This window comes from Chionomys nivalis, chromosome 18, assembly GCF_950005125.1.
Source record: "Chionomys nivalis chromosome 18, mChiNiv1.1, whole genome shotgun sequence".
NCBI lineage: Eukaryota > Metazoa > Chordata > Mammalia > Rodentia > Cricetidae > Chionomys > Chionomys nivalis.
In genome coordinates, this window is record NC_080103.1 from 38595964 (window position 1) to 38616003 (window position 20040).

The window sequence follows — 20040 nt, forward strand, 5'->3', positions numbered from 1 at the left end:
ACACAGTTTCTGCTCACTGTGTTTTTTCTTAAGTCCTAGTGGCTTTCTTAAGCCCAAGTGGACGTGTGGCTTACTGGTAGAGATCCTGCCTAACGTGCAGGAAGGGGCCCTGGGATTGGTCCCTAGCACTGAATAAAAGAAGCAGTGAGGTAGGAGGATGTGTAAGGGGATGGCTTTACATTTATGCAGAAAGTGACAGCATGGGAAAAGATGCTCGCAGGTCTTACTGTTGAAAATAATTTCCCAATAATTACACATGTCCTTGCAGGTCCTTGTGCATTTGCCTAATTTTTAGGAAAGAATAATGTATAGAAATGGAGTTAATAAGAAAGACATTTTAGGCTTGTGAAAATATCACACTATTGATCTCCAACAAGAGTTTAATCAAAGCACACAACTGCTGATAGTAAAGGAATTTTTAGCTTCGTGTTCTCGTTCGCACAAGAATAGTTAGTTTATAAGTGGAACATTTTCCTTCAGAAAATGTATGAGATGTACAGAAGGCCTTTGCTTGCATGTCTGGCAATGTTAACTTTTAATTAGCCGATTAATTATTTTACCACAAAGTTTATGGGAAGAGGATAAATCACTCATTTGTAAATGAATATTTTATTTTCTATATGACCTTAGCTTTAAAGAAAACAAAGAACTCCTCTGTGTTTGCCATATTATCTGCTTGTAGCTTCTGTTTTTGAACTTGAAATATAGTTAAGTGCAAAAAAAATCTTTTTTTACATTAGCTTAACTTCAGCTAATTAACGTTATATAATATGTTAATTAGAGAGGAATCCAAAGCCTCAAGAAGAGTTGCACAATTGTGTAAAAAAAATGATATGTGGACAACAAACAGACAGAAGATTTCAACAGCAATAAAAGTGATGTGATTTCATTGATGTTCTGAACTTGCTTCACTTCTATAAAGTATGAAAAGTATACAATGAAAGGCTAGTTTTTAAGCCATTGCCCACTGCTGTTTCTCACGGGGCATAATTTTCACCCTTCACACTTGACTCTTCCTTTCATGGCTCTACAGTTAATGCACTAGCTTCACAGCAGATACTACGGACTCCAGTCCTTTGGAATGTGGTTTTCCTAGGTGTGGGCCCAGCCTGGTTAAAGCAGCTTTTGATTCCTTGTCTGTTTTGAATGTGAAAGTCCTGGCATTATCAGGCCTACCTTTTCTACTGTCACGGCTGAAATCAACAGCATTGTTTAGGTACCTTCTCCCAGACTGGGTCTGGCCCTTCTTGCTCATGGGTTTTTTCTTTCTCCTAGTTGAAATGTACTACACAATGCCTAATTGATCACCCGTCCAAACAATACAGCCTTGGCACTCCCCTGTATGCTGGACAATGTGTTCTATGGTGTTGTTACTGTTGCTATGGACATCAATGAGATCTGAGCTCGGCTCGACTTTCATCTTTTCTGTTCTGGTACTTGGGAAGCCAGTTCTGAGCACTTCCTCCCTCCCGCTCACAGTTCACAATGCCGACCAATTTCTTTAGTTCTCCTTGCCTGAGCTTAAGTTGCCTTTCATGTCCAGGGTTATTTTCTAGGGACTCTCACCTCCCTTTATCATTTCCAGTTTTAGAATTCCCACTTTGATCCCTCTTTCACTAAACGTAAGAATGTCCTCTTTCAGCAACCCAAATAAACATGCCTTTCTTAGATAAATTCTCAGATGAGAACCTTTCTGCAAGTGTTCTGTCGGTTCTCTTTGTTTTCCTGTCAGGTGATATTCATTTCTCCATTATCAGGTGACAATTAGGAGGCACTGGTATGCATATTCTTTCCAAGTACTATCAGTATAAAAATAAAATCTCATTTGGATGCTACCCAAAGTGTGTTTACTAGGGAGATGAGAAAAATTGTACAAAGGTGCTGGTTTTAGCATCACCATATGGAAATTGCCATAAAGAAAGAGATTCGTGCCTTTAGGCCAAGGTGAGGATTGCATTTAAAGTGTTCTATGAAGTGTCTCACACAGAAGGGTGAAAGTGTGGTTTATATTCAGAGAGGCAGATTGTTCATTTGGGTTCTAATGTAGCCTGAATAAAGAGACACAGCAAGAAAACAGTTTGCAAAAGTACACTGGGCCAGAAGCTGGAGAGATGGCTCAGTAGTTAAGGAACGACTCTTGCTTCATGATCAGGAAAGCTGGCATTTGGGTCCTGGCATTCACTAACAAGCCCAGCATCTCACAAGGGGCGGCCACTCCAGTTCTGAGGGAGGGAATCCAATGCCCTCTTCTGGTCTCTGTGTTAGCACACACATGTGTACTCACACACGTTTGCACACATACACACACACAATAAATTCTCAAAACTTTACAACATGTTGGATTAGTTGAAGACTTCCCTCCTAATGCTCACAATAAGCTTATTAAGTTTCATATTGAAGACATCAGAAAGATTCTGGAGATTTGATTTTGTATCAAGTTCAAGTTCAGTTTGCAGGAAGAGGATTAAATGGATTAATAATGGTGCCTTGGAGACTATAAGGAAGAGTCAGGATGCCTTTTAGGGAGGTGGAAACCATATGATCTGTGGTTTGGGTTAGGTAAAAAAAAAAAAAAAAAGTGTCTGTGGGTTACAAGGGACCAGTACAGAAGATGGAAGTAATAAGAGTAGGGGTGTGTGTGGAGTGTTGGGGAAATTATAGGTAACATACACAGTAAGGACTGGGGACTTTACAAACAGTTGGTACAGGGCAGATATACAAAGATATTACACTGCTGTTCAATCACTGGGGTGCTGCTTGATAAATCCTGTTTTTCTTGAAACCCTCTGGTGTCCCCTGCATGATTCACTGGATGCTAAGGCCATTTCCCTTTCCCATGTCCCACCCCTCCTCCATTCCAATAGCTAAAGGACTAACTGCTGGGCCACAGAGAGCCACAGAGACCTGATGGTGGGTACCCACTCAATACTGCTTATTAAATAGTTTGAACATCACCTTTGACTCAGATGGATTTAGTAAAATTAGGTTCAAAATACCATTTCTCCATTCTCGCCTCCTTAGCTCTCTGAGAAATGAAATTATCAGCAAGCCAAAGCAAGGTAAGGTGGGGATTTGTCAGATGTTTTGCTCTAAAGAATGAGAATTCCAAGTGATAGCCAGAAAGGCAGAGACTTTTCCATCATCAATATATCAGGCTTACGTGTCAGCTTCGGAATTTAGATTAGGAAAATGCCAGTCCTGCTTTCTGCTCAGTGAACTGTGCTGATGGCCACGCAGGTCAGTTATCATAATATTAAGTTAAGTTTCGCGTTCCCTGTTAAGTCCTTTTGTCTTTGGATTCGAACCTCTAGAAGGACAAATGCCTATCTGAATCGCTGCAGTAATGACTTAGTTTGAATTGCACTGACTCACATTCTTTGTTCCTAGCTTCGTTGTAATTATCAGGAAGTTCTTCGAACCAGATGGACAAAATAAACACTGACGTATTTTTCCCTGCTTTTGAGTTATTTTAAATATGTTTCTGTTCTCTTGTGTCCCACTTGTCCTTATAGAATCTGAGAGTAATACTTAGACGGGGTGAAAGTCAAGTTGCTGAGAAGAGGATCGGAATGTGGTGTTGACAGTCTGGCCTTGGTTTTATGGGATACCTGTGTGTTCTGAGACACTCCATCTTAAATGTAAAGACCAAGACAGTGTCAAAGCCCTGACAGACACTGTAACTCACCCTTCCACAGAGCAACATATTTGAAGATACTGAACACAGTAGAACTTTTGAGACAATTGATACAGGAGTAATCCTTAGCTTTGAGTAAATTTATCACTTATATTTTAAGAAAGCTATAACTGCGGAGCTTTTAATGTAATAATAAAGTTATGCTTTTACTCTCTATTTTACAGAAATGCATACACAGATATGCTATTAGGTATGTCCTGTTCTGCTTAATGATTTAAAAAATACATAGTAAAATTACTGTCACATTGAAGAGGCAGATCTGAATATATCAGGGAAGTAAAAATGAATAAAATGGATAGATGATGATAACACAGGAAAAGGATATACAACTTTGGAATTAAATTTGAAAATACATTGAGATAAATACACACACACGGTACAAGAATTAAAAAACTTCTATATATTATGTATTAAGTATACTTTCAAAACCAGAGCAACTCATCTGAGGTTTAGATTCAAAGTCCAGGATGGGGCTAGCTATATTGGCTTAGCCCTGGCAAGGGTCATATATGGTGGCACCATACGTGAAATGTGTGCATAAGACATTATATTACTAAACAGGAATCTTGGGGGAGACTGATACCCTAAAAATCTTTCCAGGACACACCTCCAATGCCCAAAAAACCTCTTCTCAGGCCCTAGTTCCCCAAATTTCCAGCAGCAACTGTCTCCAACTGTGCCACCCTAGAGACCAAGACTTAGCACACAAATAAACCAAAACACACTTGATAGGGAAGAAGATGATGGAAACAGCATCTAAGGTGTTCGGGGAAAATTTTCTGCTTTCAACACTTTGAAAATAATTGGCAGATAATAATTGTGTATATTTATAGACCACAATGTGATGTTTTCATTTATACGTACATTATAGAGACATTAAATCAAAATAATTAACAGATCAGTTTCCTCACCAGGTTATTTTATTTGTTTTTATGTGTGTGTGTGCCTGCCTGTCTATGTGCACCACACACATGGATTGTCTGAAGAGAGCATGAGAGGGCGTTGGATTCCTGGAACTGGAATTACAGGCTGTTTTAAGCCACTTGATGTGGGTTCTGGGAATCCCTGTCCTCTGCAAGAACATCACACGCTCTCCAACCCTGAACTATCAGTCCAGCCCATCATGAAATTATTAGTATTAAATTTTATGCCTGTCATTTTTAGGACAGGTTCTCTCTCTAGTCCAAGCTAATCTGTAACATGACTAGAGCTAACTTGGAACTCACAGCAATCTTCTTTACCACCACTCTGGCACCAACTTGTTTCTTGTAGTGAGAATGCTAAAATTCTATTCTTCAGCAGTTATGAAGTATGCAATGCATTGTGATTAGTTATAGTTACCATGCAGTAGGGTAGATCAGTAAAATAATCGTCGAGTGTGATTGAGATCTTGTACCATTTGATTAGTGCTCTTCTTTATTGACCTCTTTTCAGCTTCTGGTAGCTGACTTTCTAGTCTCTGTCCTATAAGATCCATATTGCTTAGCATAATGGCCCCTACTGCAATCCAAGTTTTTAAGGAAGAAATTATATTTTTAATGCATTCCATTGTATGAAAATGCCACCTTTTCTCTATTTATTATGGATGGCAATGTAATCTTGTGAGTTATGATGTATGAATATGAAATACAGATACCTAAATTACATACTAGTTACAGTTCCTATAGATGCACTGACCAGAGCAGAACTGCTGGTAATATTGCTGTCAATCATTTAACTCACCTTTCTATTATTTCCCAGAGTGGCTATACTAACGGGTGCTTCTACATCCGTGTCAACACTTGCTGTCCCTCATATTTGATTGAGAGCCATTCTGACTTGGGGAGAAGTGACAGTTCACTATGTCGTGTTTTTTTCTGGTGACTGGAGATGCTGGGGATAGTCCGATGGCTATTTATGTACTATCATTGGAGGACTGTCTCCAGTTCAGATGTCCGTAAGTAAATGGGATGGATTGTTGTCTTGCTCTGGAGTCATTGGAGTTTCTTATGTATTCTATACAGCAGTCTCTCTGAGATGCACTTTTTGCAAATGTTGTGTCTTACCCTGCTTTCTAGTTTTTATTCTGCCAACTGTCTTTTGCTGGGCAATTTTTTTTGCTTGTTTGATGAAATGTTTGTTATTGTTATTATTATTTTTTTTTTGCTTGTGCATTTAAAATCCTAGCGACAAAAATCCTTACCCAGACCAAGACTTGGTTATTTCTGTGACAACTGCTCTGTGCTCTTTGCCATCATTTTTCTCTGCAGCCCAGGATTTTGCTGCTCAGAATTATGGTAGCATTGAAATGTGTTTTGAAATCAGGGAAGGTGATGCCTTCAGCTTTTTCTGTTTTTGCTTGATTGCTTGGGTTATCCCCTACTGCTTCCCAATTGTGTCATTCATTTTTCATGACATTTTTTTGTGAGTTACAGCTGTATTACAACTTTATGTTTAAAAAACGGAAACAACCAGGGAAATAAAGTAACTTGCTTAAGGCCCATGTGTAGTAATCAGAGAATTTGAGATTCAGACCGAGGCAATATTACAACCACATCTGCTTACCACTTATTTTCCTACCTGACGTGAAGTTTTAAGAAGATCCATTTTGGATAAGACAGGGTTTGTGACTCCATATGTACAAGGGATTTTCAAGTATCAAGTCAGTTCGTTATTAAAAATCATCCTTTTTTTATTTGCCCAGAAGTCAACTTGGGAGATATTAATGAGTTTCTGACAGAACTAGAATAAAAATGAAGTTTTTTTTAAGACTTTACAGTGTTCAGCAAAGTCTCCAGACATAAGAAAGATATTTTGATTCTTAAAGTTGTTTTCATGTGGTGGGGGTGAAGTATGAAGTGAACTTAGGACACTGTATCAGCAGAGCCAGGACTGCTGAGTGCTGTGGGGAAACGGCGGGAAGGTGGAGGTGTGACTGTCTGCCCTCTCTCGGTACATTTGCAACGGTACATAGTTGAAAATAATTCAAACTGACTTCCATGAGCAAGGAGAGTTATAGAAATTCATCATTGTGTGTGTGTGTGTGTGTGTGTGTGAGAGAGAGAGAGAGAGAGAGAGAGAGAGAGAGAGAGAGAGAGAGAGAGAAGAGAGCTGATTTTCAATAAACAGGAAAGCAACTGAATTCAAAAAAGGATATAGTTTTAGAAGGAAAATACTTAATCTCACAAACTTTTCTAGGTTATACTCAGGAGCGGGACAGTGGATTATTCCCCAGTATTAAACTGTTAATAAATTATACTGTGAATGATAGGTGAGTGTCAGCAGAGGGAGAGCAGCAAAAGATATGACAAGGCCTCTGCCCTCCTGAGGTTAATGTGAATAAATAAATATGAATGAACACAAACACACAAGTCATAGTTATGCAGAGGGTGACATCAGTGCTGTGGAGAAAAACACCAACAGGGCTCCAGGGAAAGAAGAGAGGCTTCTTCAGCATCAGTGGAGGTAGGGAGGGGAGCGGCATTCTAAGTCGACTGCTGGTCATGCTATTTTTTGCCTCCATGTCCTCACACATTCCATGATAAGATATGTGACCGAAATTCACTGGGATCAGAGGACACAAAGAGCCATTTGCCTTCAGGGTGTGGGGTTGTGTGATTGCTCAGTTACTATGTCACTAACACTGTTGGATTGGGTTGTGTCTACATCAACTGGACAGCATTGCGTTAAAGTCATCTAATTCCCTGTAATGGTGGAGTTTATACATTTATTGGTCCATTAGTTCTTAGATGGAGGACTTAAATATTACTCTTAAGAGGAAGTACTTTATTTTAAACGACAGCACAAGAAGGTGAGATTAATATGCATGACTATTAGCTAGACAGAGAGTTGCAGAAATCGTGAGAGCCATGGGCTATCAGGAGGGATTAAAAATAGTTTGGTTTGTGTTTCTATTGACTTAGACTGACTTTATATTTTTGATGGTGACAGACCTCAGTGAACCTTGTCAGCCTGATGGACTAATGTCTTCTGGGAGGTTTTGAAATCTGTAGAATGTGGACCACCACCAGGCATGCTCATAAGCTGCAAACACTTTATTACTAGTGGGAACATTCCAGATTGCAAAGGGTAAAGGGAAAAATAGTTTGGGGAGGTACGGGCCTGTAGCTCAGTCAAAGTACACTTGACCGGCATGGGTAAAGCTCTAGGTTCAAATCCTCAGCACCATAAGATAACAAAGCAGACATAAAACAAAAGACCCCAAACAGAACACAACTCCCAGTGTGATATTATATAACTCTGATCCTCAGATTCAGGGGACTGAAGGTGGAAAATCATCAGTTCAGGCTAGCTTGGGAACACGGTGAAGTTCAGACATTTGATTCAGAGTCAAATGTTACTTCAAGGAAACACAAACTCCAAACAAACTTAACTAACAAAATGATAGCAACCAAAGAACATTATTCATAGTTCAGATAAAATTCATGTATGGTCGAAGCCCCAAATAGCTGAGAAATTTCTACGGAAGAAAGACTTCAGAAGTTGGTATTTGAGAAAAGGAATACACAGCTTCTTCTTCTCATTCGTGTCCTCATGTTAGAGTATGCTAATTAGCTATTTAAAGGGAAATGCACAGAAATTATTAGACCTGTGAAGGTGTTGTACTCCATAGCTGGTGAAGGACTTGATGCTGGGCGTCAGGTGGGCGTGGCTCAGGAGAAGGACCCCCCCCCCGTGGGAACTCCCTCTTGGTGGGTGTTCCCAGGTGTCCTATAGAAACCTACAGGCCTGAGAGCCTACAAAGGACAAAGAGACTCTGCCTGGTTGAGCTTTGTAAAACACACTTTTTATCCCACAAAATACCCTGTTGGTAACCATACAGATCTCTATGCAATTAACATCTTTGAAAAGAATTTCAGAAATCATGAATTATCACAGCTGAGCTACATGTTTAAGACGACATATCTGCCTACAGAGTCTTTTCCTCAAGACTTCTTACTAATATTCCTTTATAAAAAAAATAAACATTGCCATTCCAAATACAATAAAAATGTATTTAGTATGAAGCACCTATTCTTAAAACTATGAAGCACCTATTCTTAAAACTACTTAATTGAAACAAAATTTTTGTGAAGTATTTCTTAATTTTCTAGGCCATAGCTATAGAGTCTACTTAGAAAATAACTATCAAAATCTCCAGTGCCAGTTTGTGTGATAGGCTCACCCAACCACAACTTCTTTGTCACTTGGGCACCCCAAGGGAACCAGGGTCTCCAAAGGGGAAATTTGTTCCCAAGGGTTGTTAAGATGCTGTATGTTCGGACAGGAAGCAAATTTATAAATTGCGCCAATTTTGCTTTACACTTCTAGGAAGAAATGAATGTCAGTCATACTGAGTAACTGATCTGACACTGGTCCTCAGCAAGTCAGACCTTCTCACACCCTGGGGAGTGGGTAGAAGGGCCGAGCCATAGGCAGGAGCATGCCCAAAGGCCGCTCATTCTCAACTCACTGTGAGGTTTCTGCACACATTTCAAAGTATCACTGATTTTGTCAGGGTAAAACTAAAATTTTTTAACAAAGCAGAATCTCCATGATGGTATGGCCTGGCTGTGAACATTGTTTGTACCTCACAGGTCTGTGTTATCTTGTGAACTGTCAAGACGTTCACACACATGCCTTTGTTAAGATGAGAATAAAATGGATCCAGTGTTTCAATGGTTTCTGAGATATCGGGTGGGAGAGAGTGTTATGTGACCGAATGGGGACTGTCAAAATAGCACACCGGCTAAGTTCACAGTTTACACACTGCGTGGCAGAGTAAAGGCTAGTCAAAATAAACACGTGATCTTGGAGAATGTATTTGACAATTCGATTTAGAAAATTTCGAGGCATTGTGTGATTGTATTGTCAAAATATGGTGCCACCTACAAGATCTCTGCAGACCCACAGTGGAAACTTTTCTTAGAAGCAGGGATTTTTAAACTATGAAAGGGTTTCTGTAGGTTTGAATCACATGTTTAAAATATTAAAGGAGAAAACCTACATGGTGTGTAAGAATAATTGGCTTTCTCAGGAGAAACAGAAATTTTCTATCACATTTAAAAAAAATTTAATGAACTACCTTAATTATTTTTTGAATTACATTATCAGTAGCATCATTATACCAGATAATTATAGCAAGTTCAAGTTATAGATTGCTAATAGGCAGGATCACACAAATACTATCCTGTCATATAGAAGATCATGTGTTCCATTCTGGTGCAGGATACTATGTCAAGGAGTCACACAAACAGATATGAAGATTTGGTAAGTGTAACTCACACACTTACTTTGGCGCATGCCTCCCCGCTGAACTAGTGTTTCTTTGTGGGGTAACTCTTTTAGCTGTGATTGGACTGATGGACTAATAAACCATCCTCTCTTTCTTCAGACTGACCACCTCTAGCTTAGGAGAAGATGATTCTTTGGAGGCTTTGAAAACCAAATAGCCCTCAAGACGAGACTGGAATTTTTTGCTTTCTAGTTTTCTCTCTGTTCAACAGAGAGTCTTTCTCTCTGTGTGTCTGCTGCATGTGTATGCGAGTATTTTCTCACCCCCAATACACACCTTTCTTCCACAGTTGGTACAGTGGAAGATTTCTCCAATGTTACCTGTGGCGTTTGAGGTTTTTCCTGCCTTCTAATTCTGTAACTGGCAGAGCAAATGAACCAGACCAAGACGGAGAGTGTATCATCTTTATAACTCTAGGAGAGAGACATGGGCAGATGGCACTTATCCCAGTCACCTCCCATCTGTCTCTCAGGATTATTCTCCTCCCCCTACTCCCCACTGCCCTGCTGACCACTCACCTTGCCGTCTCTGCATGGGTAACATACACTCACGGCTTTCCTTTCCTCCTGCCTAACATATGTGCTGCTGGGCCTCATGAGGCCCCGGTGTGAGGCCCAGTGTAAATTCCTGAGCCTACCTGGAGTTTGGAGACCTGTCTCTGGCTACCCGACCTAGGCCCGCCTCTGCCCGGCCACCACCAATGTGGCAGAATATTATTGGCCCTTGTTCCTTGCTCCGCCTCCACCTATCCCAAGCTTCTCCACCCCTGTAACAACCCTACATAAGTTCCTGCCTGATACCATTAAATGAGATCCTGCTTCTACAGACTCCTGACTCAGTGGGTGTGTTTCTCCCGGGTAGCCAGGGGGGCGGGCTGGGTCTGTCTACACTCACCAGCCTGCTCAGTCCCAGGGAGAGTCCAGCAGGTCCTGCTCTGCCCCCACTCTTTCTGCCAGAGAACCCGGCAGTGTGAGACCCTGGTACAGAGCCCTTGAGGCAGGATGGTGGAGTGAGAGAAAAAAATAGAGCTGAGGGGACAGGAGAGAGGAGACGGAAGGTAAGGGAGAGGAGAGGGGAAATGAGAGCGGGGAGGAGAAGGGGCATGAATTGGCTCCAGGCAAACAACTAACTGGGCATTTTGGTGTGGAGACAGCGTGGCAGCATTACAAGGCCCTAAGGTGCTCAGAGTTCTAGAGAAACTGTAAAACTCATTATCTGAATTCAGGTTGACCGTAAGAGGATTGAATTGCATTTGTACCAACGCTTTCAGCATATGCCAGTTTCCGAGCACTTGAAACAGTCTACATGAAGCAGGCAGCATAAGGACCTCCACTCTCCACCCTAATGTGGACCTAATAAGGAGCACGTGCAGTTGGTAGAGCTCAACTTGCTGCATCCACACGGAAATTATTGGCTTAACAAAGTGAAGCTTTACATGGTGAAAGCAACTTGGCTTACATAAACATTTTTCAGTTACTGAGGAGGGAAACATTTCTGCACTACTATCGTTTCTCAGCGGCACTGTGTGTCTTCTGTTTCTTGATCTTCCTCCTTTGACTCAGGTGGGGCCCAGAGTGAAGACATCAGGGCATGACTGTTCAGTCACTAAGAGCCAGCTTCCCACTTAACTGTCGTGTACTTATTACATATCTGCCTTTGGGCACATGGCAAAGTTCTTTTGAGTTATATTCTTAAGAGTCTGCGTGTATTAACACACACTTCAGGGGCCTGGTAAAAATTCAGTGGAGTAATATAAATACATTATGTGCTTACCCACGGTGTGATACTCAGATTTTTGTGGAATGATCTTTTAAATTCTCCAAAATGACATGTTATGGCGACTATGTAACAGTCTGTTGTGTATATTTATCACACTTGCAACTTTATATTGTTTCATTTGATGAAGTTTATTGTTATTACTATTGTTTTGCACACATAGAAGAGAAAATGGAGTGTCAAGGGGGTTAAATCACCGGCAAGAGCAAAATAAAAGGATTAAGACTGTGGTCAGTTACCTACTTGGAAGCCTCTGGCTGGTTTCCTCTGTGGTATGTAGGAAAATGAGAACATGAGAGCCATAGCTTCCACACCTTCTCTCTCTCACCTCTCCACTTTTCTTTCCTTTTTTATCCTTTTTCTTTTTAACATGCTGACTTTGTTTTAAACTCATTTTACTAATTCTGGGGTCCTCTGGCTAACATAGCTCTTTTATAACTCTCAAAACTCAGAGCCAGCATCCAGGACTGATGTTCCTGTGCTAACATTGTTGGGAAACATCCCGGGGTGTGACTAATCTCATCCTAATATTTTCTCCTTCCCTCCCTTCTTCCCTTCCTCCCTATCTTCCTCCTTCTTTTGTTCCCTCTTTCCTCTTTCTTTCCTTTTCGTAAGAAATAAGTCTTCTTTTTACTGTTACTCTCACAGGTTTAAAGCCACAAAAACACAGCACATAAACACTAAGAAGAAGAGCTACATACAGTTCCCTTTAGGTAGCGAATGGCCACAGGGACTTCAGGCATCATAGGGAGCTAGAGGAAGACACCACTGAACTCAATTTATCGCCTTGAGGGGGACTTTAGGATAGGGTGTTTCATTTGGCTTCATTTCTGCTGGTAAGACAAAGAAAGAAACGTTATCAACTCTGTGGGATTTTTTTCAGGTCTTCTGGATTAACCACTGAAAAGAAAAACAATTTTATTAAAAGTTCTTCAGTTTAACCATCCTTATAGAGGATCGATCTGAGCTATAGATTCTAAGAGGTTTGAAATTAGATGGTAGAGCCATTTATCTTTATAAAATCAACCAGTCGAAGCATAGAGCTCTAAATTCCTTTGGAAAAGTAATGCTATTGTATGTTTGGTTGAGTGATTTTGTACCAAGAATATGAGAAGAATTTATGCTGTAATTAGAAAATATAAAATACTTTTTAAACTTCAAATGTACAGTGTCTTTTGTTCTTTATTTTCTCTCTATCTGCTTGGTATATTTTTATTTTAAATTTTTCTTGAGAAGATGACCAAAGCTTTCCTTATTTTCTTTCATTTAACTAGTTTCAAAATAACTCACCTTCTCAGCCTCCTCAGTCCCCTTGGAAGGTGAACAATGTTCCTCTTCTCATCCTTTGTCTCCTGGGTTGTGGATATATTTTCAATACTTACTGAACCCTTCCTAATGTTGGAATAAATACATCAGCTCTTTCTCCATCCCGGAGGTGGGATAAGCTAGCTCCTCAAAGAGCCCTACTTTCTTCTGGCAGGCTCCTGTGATTAGAGAACACAAAATGTTAGAAAGTCAAGCATTCCCTTTTGAACTCATTGTCACAGCTGATTTCAAAAATAAAATTATCACTATTTCTGAGACCTTAGCATCAATCTAGAGTAATTTTGATCAGGACTTTTCTGTTTCATTCTTTATGTATTCTTGTCAGTAAAATATACTTCTTGTCCTCTGTCATTAGAGATGCGTTTGTCTATTAATGAACAAAATTATATTGATTATATGAACAATATTATATTGATCCACATTATTAAAAAGTTATCCCCAAACAGAAATGGGGATGCTATAATTGTCTTTGTACCACTTCCATGCATTGTGTTTTTGGATGTGGGATGTGAAGATGTGGTCCCCAGTCCGTGGGAGGCTGGTCTCAACTATGAAAGTTAATGTTGCACACTATACTTGATAGAGTACTATAATCCTGCCCTTGCTTCACATGGCATCCTTCTTCCCCTCTTAGATACTGACGATGCAGTGCTGTCTTGCTTTTCCTTTGACAAAATTGTTAAATGATGCATATTTCTATTCAAAATTGTCTTTGACCCAAACATCCAAATGCCTGAGTGTGGCTAGTGATTTGATTATTCTGTTCAATTGTATACTTGAAAATAGTAAATAATAATAATAATAAGCAGGAAGCTACTCTCTGTTAGTCTTTACACAACGGCACTATAGTCCTGTTAATCTTTCAAAAGTGGCTCTTACATTCAGCTGAGAGATGTAGTTCATACAGTTCTGGGCATTTAGCAAATAGAACTTTTATTTAAAATTAAACTTTGGCTTTTGGGAATGTCAGATATTTGATTATGATTAAGGATGAAAGGTCTGTAGAAAATGTGTTTGAAACTTTAAGTTGGTATCTGTCCTGTTAGAAATCTATATCTTTCTTTACCTGTGTGTATACTATAATCTAATTTGAATAAAAGATATTTTCTTTACTAGATTTTGAAGTGCACCATGGTGTCTTAGTCCAGAAATAGTGTATTCTTAAGAATAGATTTATGGTTTCTTTTTCTTTTTTTTTTTTTTTGGATTTTTCGAGACAGGGTTTCTCCGTAGCTTTTTGGTTCCTGTCCTGGAACTAGCTCTTGTAGACCAGGCTGGCCTCGAACTCACAGAGATCCTCCTGCCTCTGCCTCCCGAGTGCTGGGATTAAAGGCGTGCGCCACCACCGCCTGGCTAGATTTATGTTTTAAAATAATTTAATTTTAAGTAAGTAAATGTGTGTGTGTGTGTGTATGAGTGTGTGTGTGTGTGTGTTTCTGTGCACATGGAATGTGGATATGTGAAGGTGCCCATAGAAGCCAACAGCATCAGATCCCTGGGGCTGGAGTGAATTCTGGCCCTTTAGAAGAATAACAAGCAGTCTTTACCACTAAGTTATCTGTCCAGCCCCAAGAATAGTTTTCTTGTTACAATGTTCCTAAAATACTAAAACCAGGTCTTTTTGTTTTAAGATAAATTGTCCAAAACCTTTATGTTAAATGTACAATGCAGTCACGGTTAAGAATCACATTTTCATATTAAGAATAACTATATTATATAATTATGCTAATAAACATTTTTTTTCTGTGTGGTTCATGGCTGAGAAACCATAGATAATCAGCATGTTAGTCAACTGATTGCAGTCGTGATAAGCAAGTGAGAGCAGCAACTGATCACAATTGTGCTAAGCAAGTGAGCGCAGCAACGTAAACAGGAAGAATGCTTGAGCTCAGGCCTTCGGAAGTCTCTGTTCAAAGTCAATGCATCTAACGACGACGACAGTTGATAAGATAGCTTTTCGAAGACCCTCCCCCCATAACCTCTTGCTCTTATCTGCCCAATAATGCAATCTTATTAATAAGCTGGCCATGGGATTATTCCTTAGGTCAGAGCCCTCGGCACCCAGTCACATCTGGGAAACTCATTAGCTGGCTGCCAAGCCACCACACACACACACCCACACACATGGATGGAGCAAAGCTATCATTACTAAGATAATCCGAATTAAGTGCACTTCTTCCAAAGGCAACATACTTATTTCCATGTGAAATGTAAACCCCATTACTTCAAGACTTCTGGCTTTTTGAGACACATTTATTTATAATGTGTTTTAAAAAAAATAAATAAAAATAAAATAAAAAAGAAAACCCTGAAGAATCAGGAAGCTGTTTTGAACTTTTTATTTCATCAAGATAAATAAGTAAATCAGGTAACTGATCTCTTGTATTGACATGCTTTGCTTATGTAAAGGGTCTTTTAAAAATCAAGACATTAATTTTTTTTTAAAAAGGAATATCTTTGATTTTCAGAACTTTTACTTTTTACTTTCTTTTTCTTTCTCTCTCTCTCTCTCTCTCTCTCTCTCTCTCTCTCTCTCTCTCTCTCTCTCTCTCTCTCTTTCTCTCTCTCTTTCTTTGGTCTTCTCATTTTACCAAACACAAGAAAATTCAAGTTTCACTTGGTAACCGTTGTTAAATTGCTTGCCAGTACTGTGGAAAGGGTGTGCCTGCTGGCTTGCCAGCCTATCTATCTAGATTTCTATTCAAAAAGGAAAACAAACCCCTGAGAACATGTGGAAGCACTAAGCTCCTGCTGTGCACGATGGGCTCCCCAGGCTCAGAGGGGAAGGATGGTGACAAAGCAGCTTAGCACTGGAGTGAGAGGAGGAGGCTTAGCCAAATGCAGTGAACAATGGCTGCCTGGCTATCTATCTACCAGCTGCGCTGACCTATTTTCTCCATTTTTTTTCAAGCTGTTACAAGAGATTTCCTAATATCTGTCTGTCTGTCTATCTATCTATCAGCAGTGGATTCACTGAAATATAATTTTCAAGACAACATAAATCACAGATGTGGCTAACAGGCTTTATTTCTGACATGTATTGTAGTAAGCATATTCACCTCTTAAACTACCTGTATGAGATATCTCAGTAATTAAGATTAGTATCTTAACACTTTTCATAAATTATGTTTTTAGTTATTTTAATTGCTACTCTTCTATATGCTAGAGGACTTGGTTCTGAATTAGGCAGATTAACTTAGGGTGTTGTGGTTCATCGTCATATGAAATGCCTCTGCTAGTCTACTGCACCTAATTACATATAGAGTCAATACCTCTTTCTGAGCTCTATATCATTCTCTTTCAGCTTCTAACTTAGGAGATACAACCATGAAAAACTTAAAAAATGTATTTCATGTTCACTTACGGCTGCTAGCGGCAGTCCATAAAACATCCAGCGACCACATGTCAGCAGCAGTGTTATGGTTCTTCAAGACATTTTCTAGTCTTTAGATTATGGAGAAAATTGATGAGGGGGCTTATTTGATGAATGTTACCCACGCTTTCAGCAAAATCACATGTGTATGCTCATCAAAGACAGCTTCCAGTTTTCAGAAAACTGTTCAGGGGTGGGTGCAGATCTACACTGTCTGCACGTGTGTTGCTCAGCTGTGTCGACCGATATAGGATGCTGAATGTTACCTGCTTCCAAAGCTGCCCTTGCTCCATCACTTCCTGACCCTGAAGATCATTGTCATTGTGACCCTTACTCAGGCTTGTCAAAGAACTGAATGTGGGCGATTTTCTCTCTGTAACCTCACAAATTGGGTTTAAAGATTGAGGAAACGGTGAGATACTTTGTGACTGTCATTCTCTGAATGTCTGGTTCCATATTGGAGCAGTTGTTCAAAACTTAGTGCTGTCTTAGGTGAATCAGCACTGTCACCACTGTTTTAGATGGTGGCCCTGCTGTCAGTGATGCATTAGGAGGGAAGTGCAGGGAAGCAAACCACAGAGGCATTTGTCCTTTAAGCTCTGAGATTGACTCTTAACACATAGTGTATCTTAATTTAAATCCAAATGGGATCAATTGCGGATCACATTTCTTTCCCTTTCCCATTTATCCTACAGAGCTGTTCTTAGAGGGAAAATGATTAGGTCTAGACCGGCACCCTGGCTATGCTGGTGGTATTTGAAGTTGAAAAGTCACTCAGTGATTATGAATGGAAGGGCTTTTGAGGATTTACACAACTCAGGGATAAAAGTGGCTTATGGAAGTTCCGGTCATGGGCTCTTTCCTTCTCCACCTCAACAGGTAATCATTCATTTTTATCTTTCAGAACATATAATAGCAGAAAATTTAACTTCTACTTGAGGCTTTAGTGTGGTCGCAGTAGAGTACAAAAATTGGGGGATATTTTAATGACTACCGGTCATAGAGTAAATATATTGAGAAATTACTGGAAAGACCAAAGAAACATTTTCTATTACAAAAAAGTTGAAAATATTGAGGTTAAGAATAATGGAGAGGAATACACCTTTTTAGGCAGCTGGGATAACTACATTGACTATTTCGGTTATGTTGCTTAATTTCTCTAAAGATTTGTCATTATTTATTGAACGTACTGAATTTTGTAGGTTTTCTTCCAATAATTTATTGGTTATTCATTGACCTTAATTAAACATGGTCCTGGTGACACACAAGTAAGATGTATCCTCTCTCTTTCTCTCGTATCTTTGGTGATAGAGGCAAATACTGGACATGACCCAGAACCATTTGGTTTGAAGAAAGTTAATTAAGGGTGTTGATGAAGTGAATTTTATGTTTGAAATTTTTTAGAATAGTTTCTTTTGCTGATAACCATTTGTTTTCTCATGATTTTCCACAATGTGGGTCAAATCTCTTAGAACAAATATGTCTAGTTGTTAATCTGAGCAGTGCTAGGAAACTTTATTCTGTGCAAAAGGCAATGAAACTGTTGACCTAGGAGCTGGTCTCTCAATCTTTCCAGACCAAGTTACTCCCTCATAAAACAGGGATAATATTGTCCTATTTCATAGAGTTATTGGAGAGGTTGAAGGAGATGTTATATAAAGCAACACTAGTGTTATGTTAAATCCAACAAGATGCTAAATAAAGCTGTGCAAATCCTAGCATATAGGAAAATTTGGTTGTAAAATATAATATTTTACATGAGCATGAGTATGAGGACTCCAAATCTATTGCTCAAACATGTCTCTTTTTTCTCAAATTTATTTATTTTATGTGCATTGGTGTTTTGCCATGGGTGTCAGGTTCCCTGGAACTGGAATTGCAGACAGTTGTGAGCTGCCATGTGGGTGCTGGGAACTAAACCTGGGTCCTCTGGAAGAGCAGTCAATATTCTTAACCATTGAGACGTCTCTCCAGACCTATGCAAATGTCTCTTGCTTTGAATCGTTCAATCTTGGTTATGTAGAAGAGTATTTTAATTTATAATTTTATATATAGGCTATTTGCCACTGTTTGTTAGTACAAATACTCAATGATATAATGAAAGTAACACTGAGCTGAGAAATAAAATTTTGATATAGAGCTCTCAATCCACGACTATGCTGTTCTGTCTGAGCTTTACATTATTCTTCTGGAAAGGATGCAAATAAGAATCACTGTACTATTAGATTGTTTTTTCACTAATTGGAAAGAATAACTGACCCCAGCCTGAGACGTCACACAGACACAGGTGTTTGTTGTATCTGGCATTGTGGTAGCAGATCACAGGCTGAGGTGAGGGAGCTAAAATCATAGGAAATTGAATTTTCTGGAATATAGAGGCCTTTCAGATGATAGAAGCTTTCCAGCATTTCTTTCACATGAGTTCTTTATGTAGGAATAGCAGCCATGATTCCCTGCCTTCTCGAGGGTCCTGGGAGGCAGTAGCCTTTGCAGAAACATGCAGATATGTCTGCATGTGGCCAGAGCTACTGCCAAGAGTGACTACATTGAGCTAAATACTTGGGAATTCTCCAGCTGCAGAGAAGTCCACTTTTAAAGACTTAAAAAGATGAATTGAATATGAACATGGCATCATAGCATAAACACATGCTTTAGTCAGGTTCAAGCGAATGTTTCCAAGGTTACAAGAATTATGGAATCTACTTGAGAATAGATTCATGTAACAATCTAAGGCTAATAAAAAGCAGCAATCATTTCTTGCTAAAGCTATACTCCTTATAAAATGATTGCATGAAGTATATTTAGAAGCATCAGCACCATATTTATATGCTGTGAAAAACTGATATGTATTATTTGAGTTATTTTGAGTCATGAGGTATCATTATGATATATTTGATGTATGAAAAGCATTCCATTATACATATTAAATCTTCAAATAATTTATTAGATTTATTCACTGGTTACTAACTTAGTAAAATGCAATTAAAGAGTAGGCGGTTTGAGAAGGAGCTGTATTAGGTGGCTGACAGAGAACATAATACTGTGCGAGTTAACTGGGGCTGTGCATAGCATGTTCTGATTTTCCTGTCTCCTCTCGTGTTTCTTCAGCAGCCTAATTTCAATTTCACATGTTCCCACACTGTCATTTGGAACTTATCGAGCATGACAGACTTTGTTGAAGAGAATAATCCCAAAGGACGCCCAGGCATTTCTTTGGCTCCATCAACCTATCGACTGAAATCTAAATTGTTTTCTTTTTATAAGCATGTTATGTAACAAACAGTTCAGCGGTCACATCTTGATGATACATTTTTTTTTTCAGTTGAGAGTCTAGAATGGTTTAAGGAGCATATAGGTTTCTTTGTTTAGTTCTCATACTTTATCAGCATGGGGCAATGGTATAGAAGAGTTGAAGACAGGATCAACAACTCCAAATGCTATGAAGAGTATACAAATCAGTGGTTCTCAACCTGTGGGTCATGACCCCTTTCTGCAGGGGTTACATATTAGATATCCTACATTTCCGATATTTACATCACGATTCATAATAGTAGCAAAAATCTCAGTTATAAAATAGCAACAAAATAATTTTATTTC